Source organism: Giraffa tippelskirchi, chromosome 12 (genome assembly GCF_054371585.1).
Source record: "Giraffa tippelskirchi isolate mGirTip1 chromosome 12, T2T-mGirTip1v1.2.pri, whole genome shotgun sequence".
NCBI lineage: Eukaryota > Metazoa > Chordata > Mammalia > Artiodactyla > Giraffidae > Giraffa > Giraffa tippelskirchi.
This window is the reverse complement of record NC_137286.1, coordinates 74,324,898-74,340,461: the sequence shown is the minus strand read 5'-3', so window position 1 is coordinate 74,340,461 and position 15,564 is coordinate 74,324,898. Positions and strand designations below refer to the sequence as shown.

General features: G+C 40.2%; 1 long non-coding RNA gene across 1 annotated transcript in view; it reads left to right on the top strand.

Moving 5' to 3' along the window:
• LOC145529729 (uncharacterized) overlaps positions 1 to 11,473 on the top strand; it is a 61,854-nt gene extending 50,381 nt beyond the window's left edge. Inside the window, exon 4 of the long non-coding RNA XR_014071317.1 lies at positions 11,231 to 11,473. This is a non-coding gene — a long non-coding RNA (uncharacterized LOC145529729). The remainder of the gene's footprint in view (positions 1 to 11,230) is intronic.
• The last annotated feature ends 4,091 nt before the right edge of the window (positions 11,474 to 15,564 follow it).

The following is a 15,564-nucleotide window of genomic DNA, read 5'->3' as shown; positions in this document are numbered from 1 at the left end:
GTATCTATGAGCTTGCTTTTTCTTTTTTCTAGATTCCACATATAAGATAAATATACAGTCAGTGCCGGGCATTCTTGGCTCTAAACTGAGCCTTCTCACGTGCTCAACATCAATGATGCCACATGTGAAAACTGTCCCATATTTAGTGACCACAGGGTTTCTATTCCCTCTCAAATCTACTATCTGTCATACTTTATGCTCCAAGGAATCACATGTTGCCACTTATTCCCAGTCTTTTACTGCCTGAATATTCTACATGTTTTCTATTGTCAGTTTCAATTCTCTGCTGCTTGTCTTCACTCACTGAGTGTCCTTATCTTCTTTCTCCCTAGGGAGGGTCAAAAGAAGAACTAATAAAGTTTATTGAATAACTTTCAGGAGAAAACTCTTAATTCTGCTTTATAAGCCAATATAAAAATTCTCAAAGTGTACTGTATATTCTCTAGTACAATTTAACAAATAGCAAGGCAGTTGTTGACAGGTTTTTAAAGTACTAAACAGCAACTTTTGTCTTTTGAGAATTCATTTAACTAGCACTTTCTAACAATATATGAAAAACTTGATTTCATTATTAAACTCATGCAATTTCACTTGAAATTATGACATTTTAAATGCACTGTTCTAAAGTGGCTAAATACAATTAAGTTTCTTATAAACTCTAATTATATTTTAAGGAACATAGAGGCAAAAATAAATTTTAATTTCCATACTTTCTGTAAAATCAATTAAAAAATACCAAAGGAAATTCTGGAGATATACGCTTGTGTATAGAGACCAAAATCCTGCTCTACAGCTAAAATGTTGAAACCCTAGTTTTCCAGCTAACATTTTTGTTTTAGTAAGAATAAGAGAAGTGCTAATGAATCCATTCATCCATCCATACATCCATCATTTTATTCATTCAGTCACTAGTTAAAACTTAGCTTACTTTTTAGACTGCTAGATTATAAAAGGATTAACATTATGAGACTATCCTTACAAAGTTTAAGAAAGAAGATGAGGTATGGTGCAATTGAGGAAGAATAGATTTCTTAGAACTTGGTGGTAGCAATTGGAAAGTTAGAGGAGGCAGAAGGACAGAAAAAAACATGGGCTTTGAAACTAGAAAACCTGAGTTAAATTCCTGTGGTACTCTTTACTAGTTGTGTGACCCAGGGCAACCTGCTTAAACTCTCCAAGCATTGCTTACTTTGCCTGTAAAACGGGAGATACAGATTTACCTCACAAGTTTGTTCTGAAGGTTAATTAAATTAAAATAAGCAAATCACAGAACTTTGCATATACTGTCTCAATAAATTCCATTTCTACCCCACTCATCTGATTCTTTTAGTTCTGATCTATTTTTTTTTTAAATATCTAGCTCTCTGGATTAATTCATTTATTGAGTCAATTAAGCATTCATTGTTTAAATATACAATATGCCTGGCACTGTGATAGGTGCTGGGAATCCAAAGATAAACAATTTGAAATCCCTCCTGCTGGGTATAATTATTTACTAGACGATAAAGACCAATAAATAAATCCATACAGTAGAGGGTAATAGAAGAGTAGAACTGTGCAGGGATCCAGAAAAGATCACATTGCCCCTGTCTGGAAGGTGCGGGCAGGTATATGTGGCTGCCTTGGCAATTGCTACTCCATAAATGTCTCCAAATGGAGACTTTTTTCAATCAAGTAGTCCTAGCACTTCCTTAGAGAATCCTCCCATTTATTAGGCCCCAGTGAAAAGTGATAAGGAAGTCCCAGTGCTGACAACAGGGGATGGTAGAATTGCAAAGTCCAAGTGCTTGGCTGCAAATCTGTGTGTCATCCTTTATTAACTGTGTGCCTTTAGGCGGGTGATTTAGACTCTCTGAGCCTGTTTCCTCACCTGAGGATAACTGCACCTACCTCACTGACCGCTAAATGAAAAAAAAAATTATGTGAAACATTGAACTCTGTGGTTGGCACATGTTAAATCGTCAATATTAGCTGCTAAGTATTCTTGCAAACATTAAAATAGATGGCTTTCTTTTTAAAATATAACGTCAAAAATAAAAAGACTCACTCAGCCCTGCTACTCCTAAGTTCTCCAGGTTCCCTGCTCTCTCTGTGGGTGACACACTGCTACTCTGAGACAGCGGATTAGTCGCAGCAGCAAGAGGACCCAGTTGGAAGGCTTTGCCATACTCTGTCCTTACAGGTCCACCTGCAGAGAGTTACCCTGCAATAAAGTGGAAAGCTGGCCAACCTCAGGGAGGTTCTAGGAGCAGAAGGCTCCATGAAAGATGCCTCTTTGAAGGACATAGTTGTCTTTTGTTTATTTTATTATGTTTTAGCCGTGCTGGGTCTTCATTGCTGTGGAGGCTTTTCTCTAGTGGCGGGGAGTGAGGGCTCCCCTTCATTGTAGAGCACAGGCTTCGATCTTGTGGCTCCTGGGGGACAGCTCTAGTGTGCTGTCTCAATAGTTGTGGCCCACTGGCTTAACTGCCCCACTGCATGTGGAATCTTCCAGGATCATGGATGGAACCTGTGTCTCCTGCATTGGCAGGTGGAGTCTTAACAACTGAGCCATTGTGGAAGCCCCCATAATTGTTTTCATTCAAAGTTTAGTTATGTTTAGTTATGACTATTCTGAACACAATTTCCCAGAAGTCTCTATAATATAAGATCTTTTAAGCTTAACTTTGTTTTTTTATTTTTCCCTACTTGTTGGCACGATGCCTGATACATAAAAGATGTCCCCGAATGATGGCTAAATGTAAAAGTAAGGTTATATATACAAAATGCAACCTGCACCTCAGCCATGCTCAGGAATAATTTATTTGAAAATAATTTTTTTAAGTCACTTTCTAAGTTGAAGTATTTAAATGCAGACATGTCATTCTCTGGTGCCAGCTGGTGTTTTGTTTCCTCGGCTTTGGTTTTCACATCTCCAGTGACCAGGACATGGGCTCAGACACACACATGCTTGTTCTTTGTTGTTTTAACAGCACCTGGTGCTGGTGGTTTGAGGTCTGGCTTTGGTTTCCAGGTCACAGAGTCGACCCTGGGACCACAGCACTGCTCTGAGCTCAGAGGCAACAGGGAACAGGGGCCAAAACCTGCACTCGCGCATAATCATCAGCTTCCTCCTCTTGGGAGCTCACACAAGTCGCGGATGTGGAAAGGGCTGCCACACCTTTTGGCTGTATTAGGCTGTAATTCATCTTCAGAACCGGAGGACTCCAAATGTAAAGGTCAGACTACTCGGAAGCTGCCTTGGCATCTGACAAAATGATTCTGTGTCCCAGGGCCTCCACCAGCCCTCCAGGTGGGCCTGAGCAACCCACTGAACATTTCACAATCCTCCCCACCCCGGAAAATGGTTGTGAATAGTATTGTATTATTCATTGTTACAGGCCATCAAACGCAGATTGGGCTTGATCCCACTCTCAAAGCAGAGGGAGACTTTGGCTCACTGTACTGATTGCAGTCTACTCACTCCATCCACCCTCCAACCTTCTGGGTGCAGGACCCAGGTGGGTCCCTGATGGGACAAGTCTTTCTTGGCACCCACAGCAAAGGCTTGGGGCGCTTTCCGTTTGTCACTTGACAAAGGCTGCAGCCGCTGTGCAGTCCACGGGTCTGGCTTGACAGTGCCGTGTGCTGTGGGCTGGAGGTTGGCCTTCACTTGTTCTCGCCGTGTGTGGGAAGCTCTCCTGGGAAACGAGGCCGCGCCTGGACATGCCAGACTGCTCAGTGCTCTTCTGCTGTGGGTCTGAGGCCAGCTCCTCCAGCACGGGGGGAGACGCCAGGCTCTCTGAGGAGGCTTGCAACCTGCCAGCTATTTTCAAAGGCACTTCTGTGTGTGTTCTGTTCTCCAATTCTCAAGTCTGAAGGTGACAAGTTGTTTTTCATTCATTATTTCTTTCCCTTCTTCTTTCTTTCTACCATGAATTGTAAGTCCCAATTTAGCATTTTCTGATTATATTCCCTTTGTCAAAGTTGCAGCATAACCTTTCAGATCTGGCAGTATCACCTGTTAAAAAACATCTCCTTATGAGTAAAGACTTGTTAATGGACTCCATTCCCCACTTCTCTCCCTGTTCAGGATTGTATTTCTATTTAGCATCTAGAATATGTCTTTTATTAACAGCAGAAATTTAATTATGTACATATTTGAAACCTGAACCCATTAAGTCTACAGATCCCTTGAAAATGCTGTTTGCTAGATGCGCAATCACGATGAATGTGCAAAAATGGCACACAATTAGCTTTTTTTTAATTAGTTTATTTTCTATTTTTTAACTTTACAATATTGTATTTGTTTTGCCATACATTGACATGAATCCACCATGGGTGTACATGTTTTCCCCTTCCAGAACCCCCCTTCCACCTCCCTCCCCATCCCATCCCTCCGGGTCATCCCGGTGCACCAGCCCCGAGGACCCTGTATTATGCATTGAACCTGGACTGGCGATTCGTTTCACATATGATAATTTATATGCTTCCATGCCATTCTCCCATATCATCCCACCCTCGCCCTCTCACAATTTGTATGGAAATACAAAAAAACCTCGAATAGCCAAAGCAATCTTGAGAAAGAAGAATGAAACTGGAGGAATCAACCTGCCTGATCTCAGGCTCTACTACAAAGCCACAGTCATCAAGACAGTATGGTACTGGCACAAGGACAGAAATATAGATCAATGGAACAAAATAGAAAGCCCAGAGATAAATCCACGCACCTATGGGCACAATTAGCTTTTAAAGCTCCCCTTAAAACAGGCTGAGGGACTAGCATTTTAATAGAGAAAAAATGGGTCCCTAGACATTAGAAGAAACAAGGAAAATGCATGAAACAAGGAAAATGCATGAAGTAAGTGAGAAATGGAATTAAGAGGATTACATTCAAAGGGAAGATATTGGAGATAGAGAGAGACGTGAAAAGCAAGGAAGGAAATGAAGACTTTCCGGAGCAAACACGAGCGATTCCTCTCGCCGAGGAAGGCAGAGGCTGCCGGCTCTTCCCCCTCTCTTGCGTCTCCTGGGTCTTATCCATCCCCAGTCAGTGTGTACATAATCATCCCCTACTTGTGAGTATGTTTACCTTTATGTGTTTAATTTTATGCTTCAATTATCATCGTGATTTATTCAGGTCTCTCCCACCGGACTACAGTCTCCTCAGGGGTAGGAATCATGACAAGTTTCTAGGACAGAAAGGGTTAGCTGTTGAGAGGGTCCAGTGGATATGACCAGCCTTCAGAGGAGGACTTCTCTCCTGGCTGCACAGGGCTGGCAGTCAGCTGCTTTAGCGCTCAGCCCATCTGAGACCAGGTCACGTCTGTCCCGGGTGGCCATCTCCAGTGACTGGGCCACCATCTTGGGTTGGCCGGGGCAGTCTGGAGGGCTGCTCCATGGGAGCTTCTCGGTGGGCATGGCCACGCTCTCAGGGGCCTGCATCGCCGCTGACTTCTCTCTGCGTCCCCTTCTGTTTCCTCTCCTCACTTCCCCAGATGTGTGTGCCAAGGGCACTCACCAGTGAAAGAGTCTGTGTCCTGGAGAACTCAGTCTGCAATCACTTTTAGCTGAGGATACAAAGTAATTAGGCTGTGGAGGTAGAGATATTAGGGGGGAGTGTTTTAATATTTTACATAGTGTGTGGATTTAGAGGAGTATAACAAAAAAAGAAAGTCTGGTAGAAAGAATCAAGGAGTCCCCAGACTTGGAGCTCTATTAAGAGCTGAGTGTGTGACCTTGGGATGGTCACAGCATGCCCTGGGCCTTCCGCCTCTTCTTCAAAGGCAAGGAGTTGGAACAGAATATCCCCAAAGTTCCTCCCTTAGAAGCAACAACTTGGCTGTGAGCAAAGGGTTTTGAAAGGTAACTTCAAAACTGTACACCCAGGTGCAAACCTGAAGGAAAAGAAGATTCAGAGTTGGAGGCAGTGATGTAACATCCCGCTGAGACTGTCATTCTGACAACTCACAAATGTGTGTGAAGAAGAGATTCCTTTGATGGCTGCTTGTCTAGAGATAACAGACACCTTTCAAGAGGAGAGGAGAGAGGACGAAGAGGGTGTGGACTGTCAGGCAGTGGGAATTAGGATAGAAGCACCGTCGGGGAGTAAACCAGGCATTAGAAAACATAATCACTGACATTTAAAATGAAGAGATTGACAAGGAGAAACATTTTGTAGTCACAAAAGTAAAACTTACTACAAATCAAGAGGTTTGGCCCCAAATGGAAGTTTGGATCTTATTCAGTTTATTTCATTTTGGTTGCAGGGTCCTCTGGCTTATAGGTTAACTTTAATTAAAACAATCGTCATTCACCAAATAATTAAATGCCTTCATTTATCAGTTAGGCTTCTTTGATGCTCTTGATAAAGGAACAAAACAACAAAAAATGAGTTTATGGTCAAGCTAGAGGATGTCTCACAGAGTAGAAGGCAAAGCTGAAACCAGGCAGGTCTCCAAGACAAGACTCATGGAAGCAAGAGAGAAAATTTCTGGGCATCCATGCTTCCAATGTTTGCACCCTGTGAAGATTTAACTTTCCAGGAAAGAGAGCAAACTGACTGACTTGAGTCACTTCTCACACCTTTGCTGGAAGGATAGAACCCCTTGACTGAGACCTACTAGAACTGTATGCACTCTGGAAGGGGCCACTCCTCCAAAGAAAATCAAGGTTTTATAACCAAAAGAAAGGACAAAAGATGGATCCTTGGCCAGCAAAAGTTTCAGATGTCCTTCGGCCCCAGGTATTGCTCTAAGTGATGGCATATGTTGGTGAGAGGCATAGACATGAGCTCTATTGGCAGGGAGCATACAGCCTAGTAAGAAAGTATAATACAGTATGATAGACACTGTTAGTTCACTACCACCATTCCCAGCCTGGTTTGTCATTGCTGCTTTCTGCACACTTCTACCATTTAACAAACACTTTCCCAATAGCCAAGAGACATAGTTTTGGCCAGTATGTATGAACAGAAGTCTGCAAGAGGTTTCAGGGGGAAAAAAACCCAAAACTTTTGCTTTCTCTGATAAAAGGGACAGATGCATCTGGCACTGTCATTTTCTCTTTCTCCTACTTGAGATGTGATGTCCGGTGCTATGGGAGCCATTTTGTACCCATGGAGATGAAACAAACATCAATTAAAATAGTGAAGAAGGAATGAGCAAGTCTAGAACTTTAATAGCATCGTTAAGAGGCTTCTTGGTATTAGTATTTCACCTGTTGCAGCTGAATGCATTTCTAACTGATATAAAGAGAACCAAATTTAACCGTGGAGTCTGGGATGGAATTTCCAAGGAAGTGAATGGGATATCAAAAGGTTGTCTAAGTGGCAGATGGGAATTGGAAGGAAAGATGAGCATTTGTGGTGGTCTATGGATAAGAAAATATGTACCCACTTCCTACATAATACCTATGGCTTAGACCAAGCTAACTTTTCTCACCCTAGTCTTATTATGCAGAATCTACCTTTAGAGAATCCACCTTTGCAGAATTTCCTCCTTTACTCTAAACTTAGGGAAAACGTGGTCTTTTTTTTTTTTTCCAAGTTTTGAGCCAAATGAATATTTTATCCACAACAAAATCCATAAATACATACTTTTTTTTTTTAGCAAAATGTTTAAAATTTATTTTTGTATTATATTTAACAGAGAGAGAAAAGGAAACTGAACTTAAAATGAAGGAATGGTGAAGCTCCAATTCATGTTTTTTAATTGGAGATAGTAGTTATTAAAATATCCCTAAAATAAGAAAAAAAATAAAAATTTTGAAACATTATTTTTCTTTTATTTCTTTTGTCTGTTTACTAAGTTTTGTAAATTAACATTATTATGTGACTGTAGATCCCATGGTTATTTATTCTTTTTTTTTAAAATAAATTTATTTATTTTAGTTGGGGGCTAACGTGGCCTTTTTTATTCAAGGAAGATCCCTCTACTGCAGTCTGATGAAATTCTCTCCCAGTAATTCTAGGATTTTATTGATTGTTCTTTCTGTTTTTATAGTATCCTCTCCTCTATAACCTCCATCCTTATAGTTTGCCAATATTCTCATCTCTCTCACATTAAAAAAAAAAATCCTCTTCCATCTATTGCATTTTCGCCCCTTGGAAAGTTTACTCTGTCTTCTATTTACCTCCTCCCTTCTGTCTGTACCTTACTGCCATTAGACAGCTCCTCTTCACCACTGCATAAAACTTTTCGGAGAACGGTCACTGTCATTAGAAGGTAATTTCTAAGAGGGTAGGTATCTTCTCCATTTTGTCCTCCCTGTGTGTTCTGTCCCCGGAGTAGTGCCAGGTACATAATACCTGCTCAAGAAATGAATAAAATGAATAAATACCTTTCTAATCAACAAAGCAAAGAACTCTGCCTTTCTTATCTTACTTAACTTCTCAGTAGCCTTATCATTTCCGACTACTTTCACTCTCTTGGTTTTTGTAACTTAATTCTTTCTCTTTAAAATTTTTGTTATAAAATTTAATAAATGGATATAAAAGTAAGAAAAATAAAATAATGAAAGCCTGGGTACCCATCGCCCAGCTTCAACTTGCAGCTGATCTTATTTCATCTAAACCTTCACTTCCTCTCTCTCATATTAATTTGACACAATTCAGATATCATTTCATGCATACATATTTCAGTTTATATTGCCAAAAGAAAAGAAATATTAAAAAACCCCAGAACTGTAATATCATCATTATACTAAAAATTAATGACAATTCCTTAGTATCATCAGCTTCATTCTTTCTTGATTTTATTTTTAACTCTTTTGATTGTTTTTTTTTCGGATGGTGGGATACTCTTCTGTTTCTGGGCCTTCTCTTTCTGGGCAATTGGGGAGTTGGAGCCAGATCTGGTCAGACTCCTCTAAGGTCTTTAAAGATGTCAGTTTACAGGAGTCCCCCAGCACTGCCTGGTGAGAAGGAGGCTCTCAGGGCAAGCTCTGCCTGCAGCTGGCCTACCTTGGCCATGCCCAGGCAGGTTTGTTAAATTCAGGGTGAACTTTTAGGGAACTCATCTGTTTTGGTCAGTAATAAGCCGCTATTTTGATCGTCAGTCATTTGACTCCTGTGCTTGCCTCCCAGTCAGTTCTGAACTCAGAAGGAAGGATGATGTTAAGTCCCATCAACATAATGCTAATATTATTTAGAAACACTGTGGTGAGCACCAGATGAAAGAGCTAAACAATTGAAAGTGATTGCTTCTGAGGAGGAGGGAAGGTGTAGAAAGTGGGTGGGAGGCAAAGGACTTTTTTTTTACTGAAGCCTGTTATACTTGACTCTTTAAGGTATATACATGTCGTGTGTTGCTAAGTACAAAAATTGGTGTAAAAATATCACATTAAAACATATAAAAATTCAAAGCCCCCTCCTCACACCTGGCCCTCCTTCTCTTAGGGAGGAAATCTAGGAGGCCTCCTTCTCTCCTTGCTCCTCTCGCCCCGATCTCAGTGGTGTCCAGGTCCTTGATGCCCATCAAGGGCATCCTGTGCCCATCACCACTCTTGCGTGCCCACCACTCTTGCCTTGTTCATGCCCCTAATTGTCTCTTTGCCAGACCATTGCATCATGTTCTCCATAAGTCATCTGTTATGGATTGAACTACATCCCCAGAAATTCCTGTGCTGAAGTTCCAACCCCCAGCACCTCAGATGTGACAGTGTTTGGAGACAGCCTTTAAGGAGGTAAGGTAAAATGAGGTCATATTTGTTGGCTACAAGGATTTCACCAGGGGAAGACTGTGTGAAGACAAACAGAAGGCCATCATCAGAATCTATGAAGACAGGCCTCAAAAACAACTGTCCTGCTGACACCTTTGATCTCAGATTTCAAACCTCCAGAACTGTGAGAAAAGAAATTTCTGTGGTTTAAGCTGCCCAGTCTGTGGCACTTTGTTATGGCAGTCATGACAAACTAATACAACATCTCCCTTCCTTCCTTGGCCATGATCTGATTCATCTTGCAAAACAATGTTAAAGGAAGCCTCCAGTGATGCACATCTAATCATTATTTCCCTGATTTTAATCCCTAAATGACTTCCTATCACTGCTAGTTAAAACCTGGTTCCTGATTCATGTCAATGTATGGCAAAAACTATTACAATATTGTAAAGTAATTAGCCCCCAACTAAAATAAATAAATTTATTAAAAAAAAAAAAAAAAAAGAAGAGGAAGAGATACCAGATATCTGTCTGTCTCTCTCTCTTTCTCCACATGCACATAGAGGAAAGACCATGTGAAGACAGAGCGAAAAGTGAGTAAGTTAGGAGGAAAACCTTAACCAGAAATTGAATTTTCCAGCACCTTCATCTTGAAATTCCAGTTTCCATAATGTGAGAAAATTATTTTATATTATTTAAGTCACCAAGTTTATGATATTGTACTATGGAAGCCTGAGCTGGCTAATACACCTCCCTCATTGTACTGCGTTTGGTCTGTGTAATGAAAAGAATATGGCAGAAGTGATGATATTTGACCTCTAATGTTAGGTTATAAAAGACACTGGAATTCTGAAAAAAAAAAAAAAAAAACCTGGTTCCTTAGCACGAGATGGAAAGTCCTCTCTTATCTTCTCTTGCCTGACTCTTCTTTTCTGAAGCCCCAGCCATAGTGAAGTACTTGTCCTCCTGAGGGTGTCACCTTAAGCTTTACTGTCTCTGCAGGTGTATCTTTCTTCCCCAGAACACATTCATTCTTATCACTCCACTTGTCACTAATTTCAAGTCTCAGGTCAAGCCCTGTTTCCTCTACGGAACCTTCCCTCCAGATAGAATTGACCTCTTCTTTCCCTTATGTTTACTCTGGACCCTACATAGAATTCATCCTAGATTTGTAGCGTTTTTATTGCCATTATTTTATCTTATTCACCTAATCCTTAAAAGCAGAGACTATGTTGTAATGATGTGCACTTATACTCAAGACTTAACATAATACCTGAAATATGCTAGGTGCTCAAAAATGTTGACCAAATAAATGAAATAATTATGTTAGTATAGCATACTTCAGGAAGTAATTCTCCAATAGTATATGTAGAAATTTTAAGCAATATAATTACAGTGTAAGTAATTGTTTTTGAACTCTTAAAGATGAATTGAAATTATTGCTTAATGATGGTTTGCACATACACTGAAAACGAGTCATTTCTGACCCTTAAAATTCGGTTGGTTCTTCTTAAAACATAGAATCATGAAAATATATTGCTGAGAAAAATATTAGAGAGATCTGATCCAAACCTTTCTTTTTATCAACAAGGAAACTGAGACACAGACTGCCCAGCACCACACAGCCCCATGCCACCACAACCGGGACTCTTGATTCTCCGTCTAATGCACTCATCTGGCCTCTGATGAAAGCAGAAACACTGCACCTACATTGGTCTGAAGGAAAGGGAATTTACATGTAATTCACTGAAGGCAAAAAGCCACCCAATTTACATTTATAAAAGTAATAGAAAGACTCAGACTCTTAAATTGTTTCTAAATAAAATATTGTGAATGAACTTCATCCAATATTGATATATCCTTTGGCCGTGGGACATTTTTGAGTATTTATTTGTTATTGTGAAATATTGCATTTGAATAATGTATAACAAGATGTTATCCAAATTGCCTTTGAATAATATAAAACAAGAAAGCTTTTCTTTATTCGTTTCGTGCCTTATTTTCAAGAAACTACACCACAAGTGTCTTATGCACTTTAGGTTGGGTGTGGTTTGTTGGGTACATGCTTTTTCACTTAATCTTTGCATTTTGGATACCACAGGAATGGTTTGAGCCTTCAGAGTAGTACTCAATAAACCAAGGGCCAACTTTTGACAAAGTAGCACATTCACATTATCTACCCATCCATCAGCACAATTTAGAAGCATCATGCTGGAAGTGAAGAATGAGAGAACTTGAAGTTGCATCTGTTGGTGGAATTCAGACATTTCTGAACTTCTAGAGGAGTCGACAGGGCCACATGCTTGTATGTGCAGGCCTGTTGTGGTGCTGTGGTGACAAGGCATGGCCACAAATGAGAATAGTGAGCATCCTCTCCATTGCTTCAAAACCATAAAGTCCACCTCTGCGAGGGCCTCCGAGAATGTGCTTTGCTGCTTTGCAGATTCAAGAGCTTTGTCTGTCCTTGGCACAGTCAGGGTGTCATTTTAGTGGTTATGGGGCTGGCAGCAGGGGTGGGTGGGAGGTGCCCCCAAGAGTCATTTTGAACAACAACCATCAGCAGTGCAAAGACCTGAAATGACTATTCATGAACTCGTGGGAAATACTCCTGAAGAGTTGCCCAAATTGCTGTGAAGACTTTCAAAGTGTACAAAAGGTCCTATGTTGGTACAGAGGGATAGAACTCACTTAATCATTAGCATATCTGTGCTGAGCACTCTTCCTGGGGTTGGAGATGCTTCAGTGAACAAAATTAGATTTATATTCTTGTGGAATTTACACACAATTTGGGCAAGATGGAGATAATAAGTACGATGGATTGAACTGTGTTCCCTAAACTTTACATGCTGACCCCTAGTCTGATGGTATTTGACAATGGGGTCTTTTAGGAGGTAATTATACCACATAAAATCATGAGAGTGGAGTCCTCGTGATAGAATTAGTGCCCTTTAAGTAGAGACACCAGATAGATGGCTTCTTCTCTTTCCAGAAGTGAGGACACAGCAAGAAGACAGCAGCCTTCAAGCTAGGAAGAGGGCCCTCACTTGGAATTCCCAGCCTCCAAAACTGTGAGAAACAAATTTCTGTTTTTCAAGTCACCTAGTCTATAGTATATTTTGTTATGGCAGCCCAAACTGATTAATACAATAAATAATAAATATAATATTGTCTAGTTTGCTAGGCAGTGATATGTGCAAAAAATATTTTAAAGAGAAAAATAGTGAGATTCTGAGTATATTTGTGGGGAAAGTAGGTGGTCAGACTAGGAATCATTAAGAAGGGGATTATCTAAACAAGAATTGAAGGAGGGAGGGAATTAGTCAAGCAGGCACCTGAGGGAAATGTGTTCTAGGCAGCAGGTGTAGCTAGAACAACGGTCCTATGGTGAGAATGTGGTTGGCATGGTCTAGCAACTTCAAGGAGGCCAGAGTGACCAGAGGGGAATGAGCAAGGGGGAGAACAGAAGGAAATGAGATCAGAAGAGTGATCTGGACCAGATCAGAATGCTTGTGGTCCTTTATAAGGATTTGCTCTGAGTGAATGGAGAGATTGTGTGGGGTTTTGAGCAGAGAATGACATGATCACATTCAAGATCTCTTGGATTGCTGTGCCGAGAATAGTCTCCAGTCTAGGAGATCAGCTAAGGTAATACTGCAGTCACTTAGATGGAAGCTTGTGGTAGCATAGGAAGTGGTAAACAGAGGAAGTCTAAGAAATGGTTAGATTCTGGATATATTTTGCAAGTAAAGCTAAGACAGTTTGTTGTTCTAGAGAGAGGAAGGGGTCAAGGATGGCTGACTGGAACAACAGGAAGGATGGAGTTGCCATCAAATGATTTAAAATATGAGTGGTACAAATTTGGGGGGCTTCAGAAGTTTGGTTTGCTCATACTGAGTTTGGAATATTAAGACTTGATTTACTTCAGCTAGCATGAACTCCTGAGTACCTCAAGTGATGAATCCTGAGGGAATCTGGGGTTACATTCACAACATTCCCTTAAAATAGCAAGGTTTTAAGGGATATTTGGGGAAATGGCCATGGTGACATGTTAGAAGATGGATGCCTCCATGACACAGTTTGATAAGCGGCTGCATTTTCAGCATTGGGCAATGACATCTTTTTCTACAACCTAAAGACTTTGTAAAAAGACTTTGCCTCTCCCTTTTGATGATAAGCTCCTTGAAGGCAGAGACCATGTTTTATTTATTCTTATATCCCAAGAAATTGGCAATTTAATGTCTAGAAGGAATGTAAATGTTTATTGAATGGATAAATAAATGAATTTTTGTCTACACGAAAGTCAACTAATCATTTTGCTTAAGTAAACTATTTTTTAAATATTTAAAGTCATCCATCCCCCAGCATCACCGACTCAATGGACAGGAGTTTGGGTAAACTCCGGGAGCTGGTGATGGACGGGGAGGCCTGGCGTGCTATGGTTGATGGGGTCGCAAAGAGTCAGACACGACTGAGCCACTGAACTGAACTGAACTGGATCTCCCGCTTAATGTCCTTAATTAGTTTCAATAAAACAAGCCATAAGGTAAAAACAACAACAACAACAACATACCATTCTGCTCAGGCACTCAGTCATGTCCGACTCTTTGCGACCCCATGGACTGTAGCCTGTCAGGCTTCTCACCCATAGAATTTTCCAGGCAAGAATACTGGAGTAGGGTGCCATTTCCAACTCCAGGGGATCTTCCCAACCCAAGCATCGAACCTGCAGCTCTTGTGTCTCCTGCACTGGCAGACAGATTCTTTACCACTAGCGCCACCTGGAAAGCCCCAAATGTTATTACTATATGCAAACATTGTGGATAAACAGTGTATTATTCTATCCTACTGAAGTTTACCTCAAGAGAATCTATATGTTATGTGGCTGATAAAACAGATGATCTGCCTTGCTATTCAAAGTGTTGTCCTCAGACCAGTAGCAATAGCATCTCCTGGGAATTTGTTAGAAATGCTGACTCTCGGACTCCAGTGCAGACCTGCTGAATCTGAATCTTCTTTTTAGCTAAATCCTCAGGTGATTGTTTTTCCCATTAAAGTTTGAGATGCAGTGCTCTAGAGTAGGAATCAGCAAACTACCATCTGTTTTTGTAAATAAAGTTTTATTGGAACACAGCCATGTCCTTTGGTTAAGCACTGCCTGTGGCTGTTAAGGTGCCACAACAGAGCTGAGTAGACAGAGTTGCAACAAGGACCACATAGTCTGCAAAGCCTAAAATATTTACTATTTCACTCTATAAGAATCAGTTTGCAGACTCTCGTTTTGGATTCCAGGGTCATTATGGAATACTTCCCTGAGAGATCATATGCCTAAGTGTGAATGTTGTAGCCTAAATATAAATATTTATTTATTTCTTATTTTTTATTGGAAAAATTGTTCAATGAGTTTGAGTGCAAATTATGAATTCTTCTAAGGTAATTCTAGATAATGTAAATACCATTCATGTTCCAAAATTTTTTTATGAGTTTATCTTTTTCTGATTACAAAAATAATAGTTAACTTATTATTGGTATTTTGAAAAGCACAGGAAGGAAGAACAAAAGAAAGAAATATTTCCTAGCTTTTAACACACATTTTTTTACATAAATTAGAATAATAGTGTTATTGTATATTATATTCTGGCTTTTCACTTATTGTGAGTCTTTTCTCAAGATATAAAAAATTATTTTTAAACATCATGCTTAGCGGTGCCTAATCTTCCATCACATGGCAGCTGTTTAGTTTTCTTAATGGTTTTCCTATGGTTGGTTATTTAGATCAATGATTATTTACGAGTGAAAATTTACGCTTATTATAAAATTGACTAGCAAACAATGTGCTCCGGCCATTCTATTAACAAGTACAGGGAAGCAGCACAGGATAAAGTCCAAATTAATTAGCCCTTTAGTATCGATGTATCTTTGCATGTA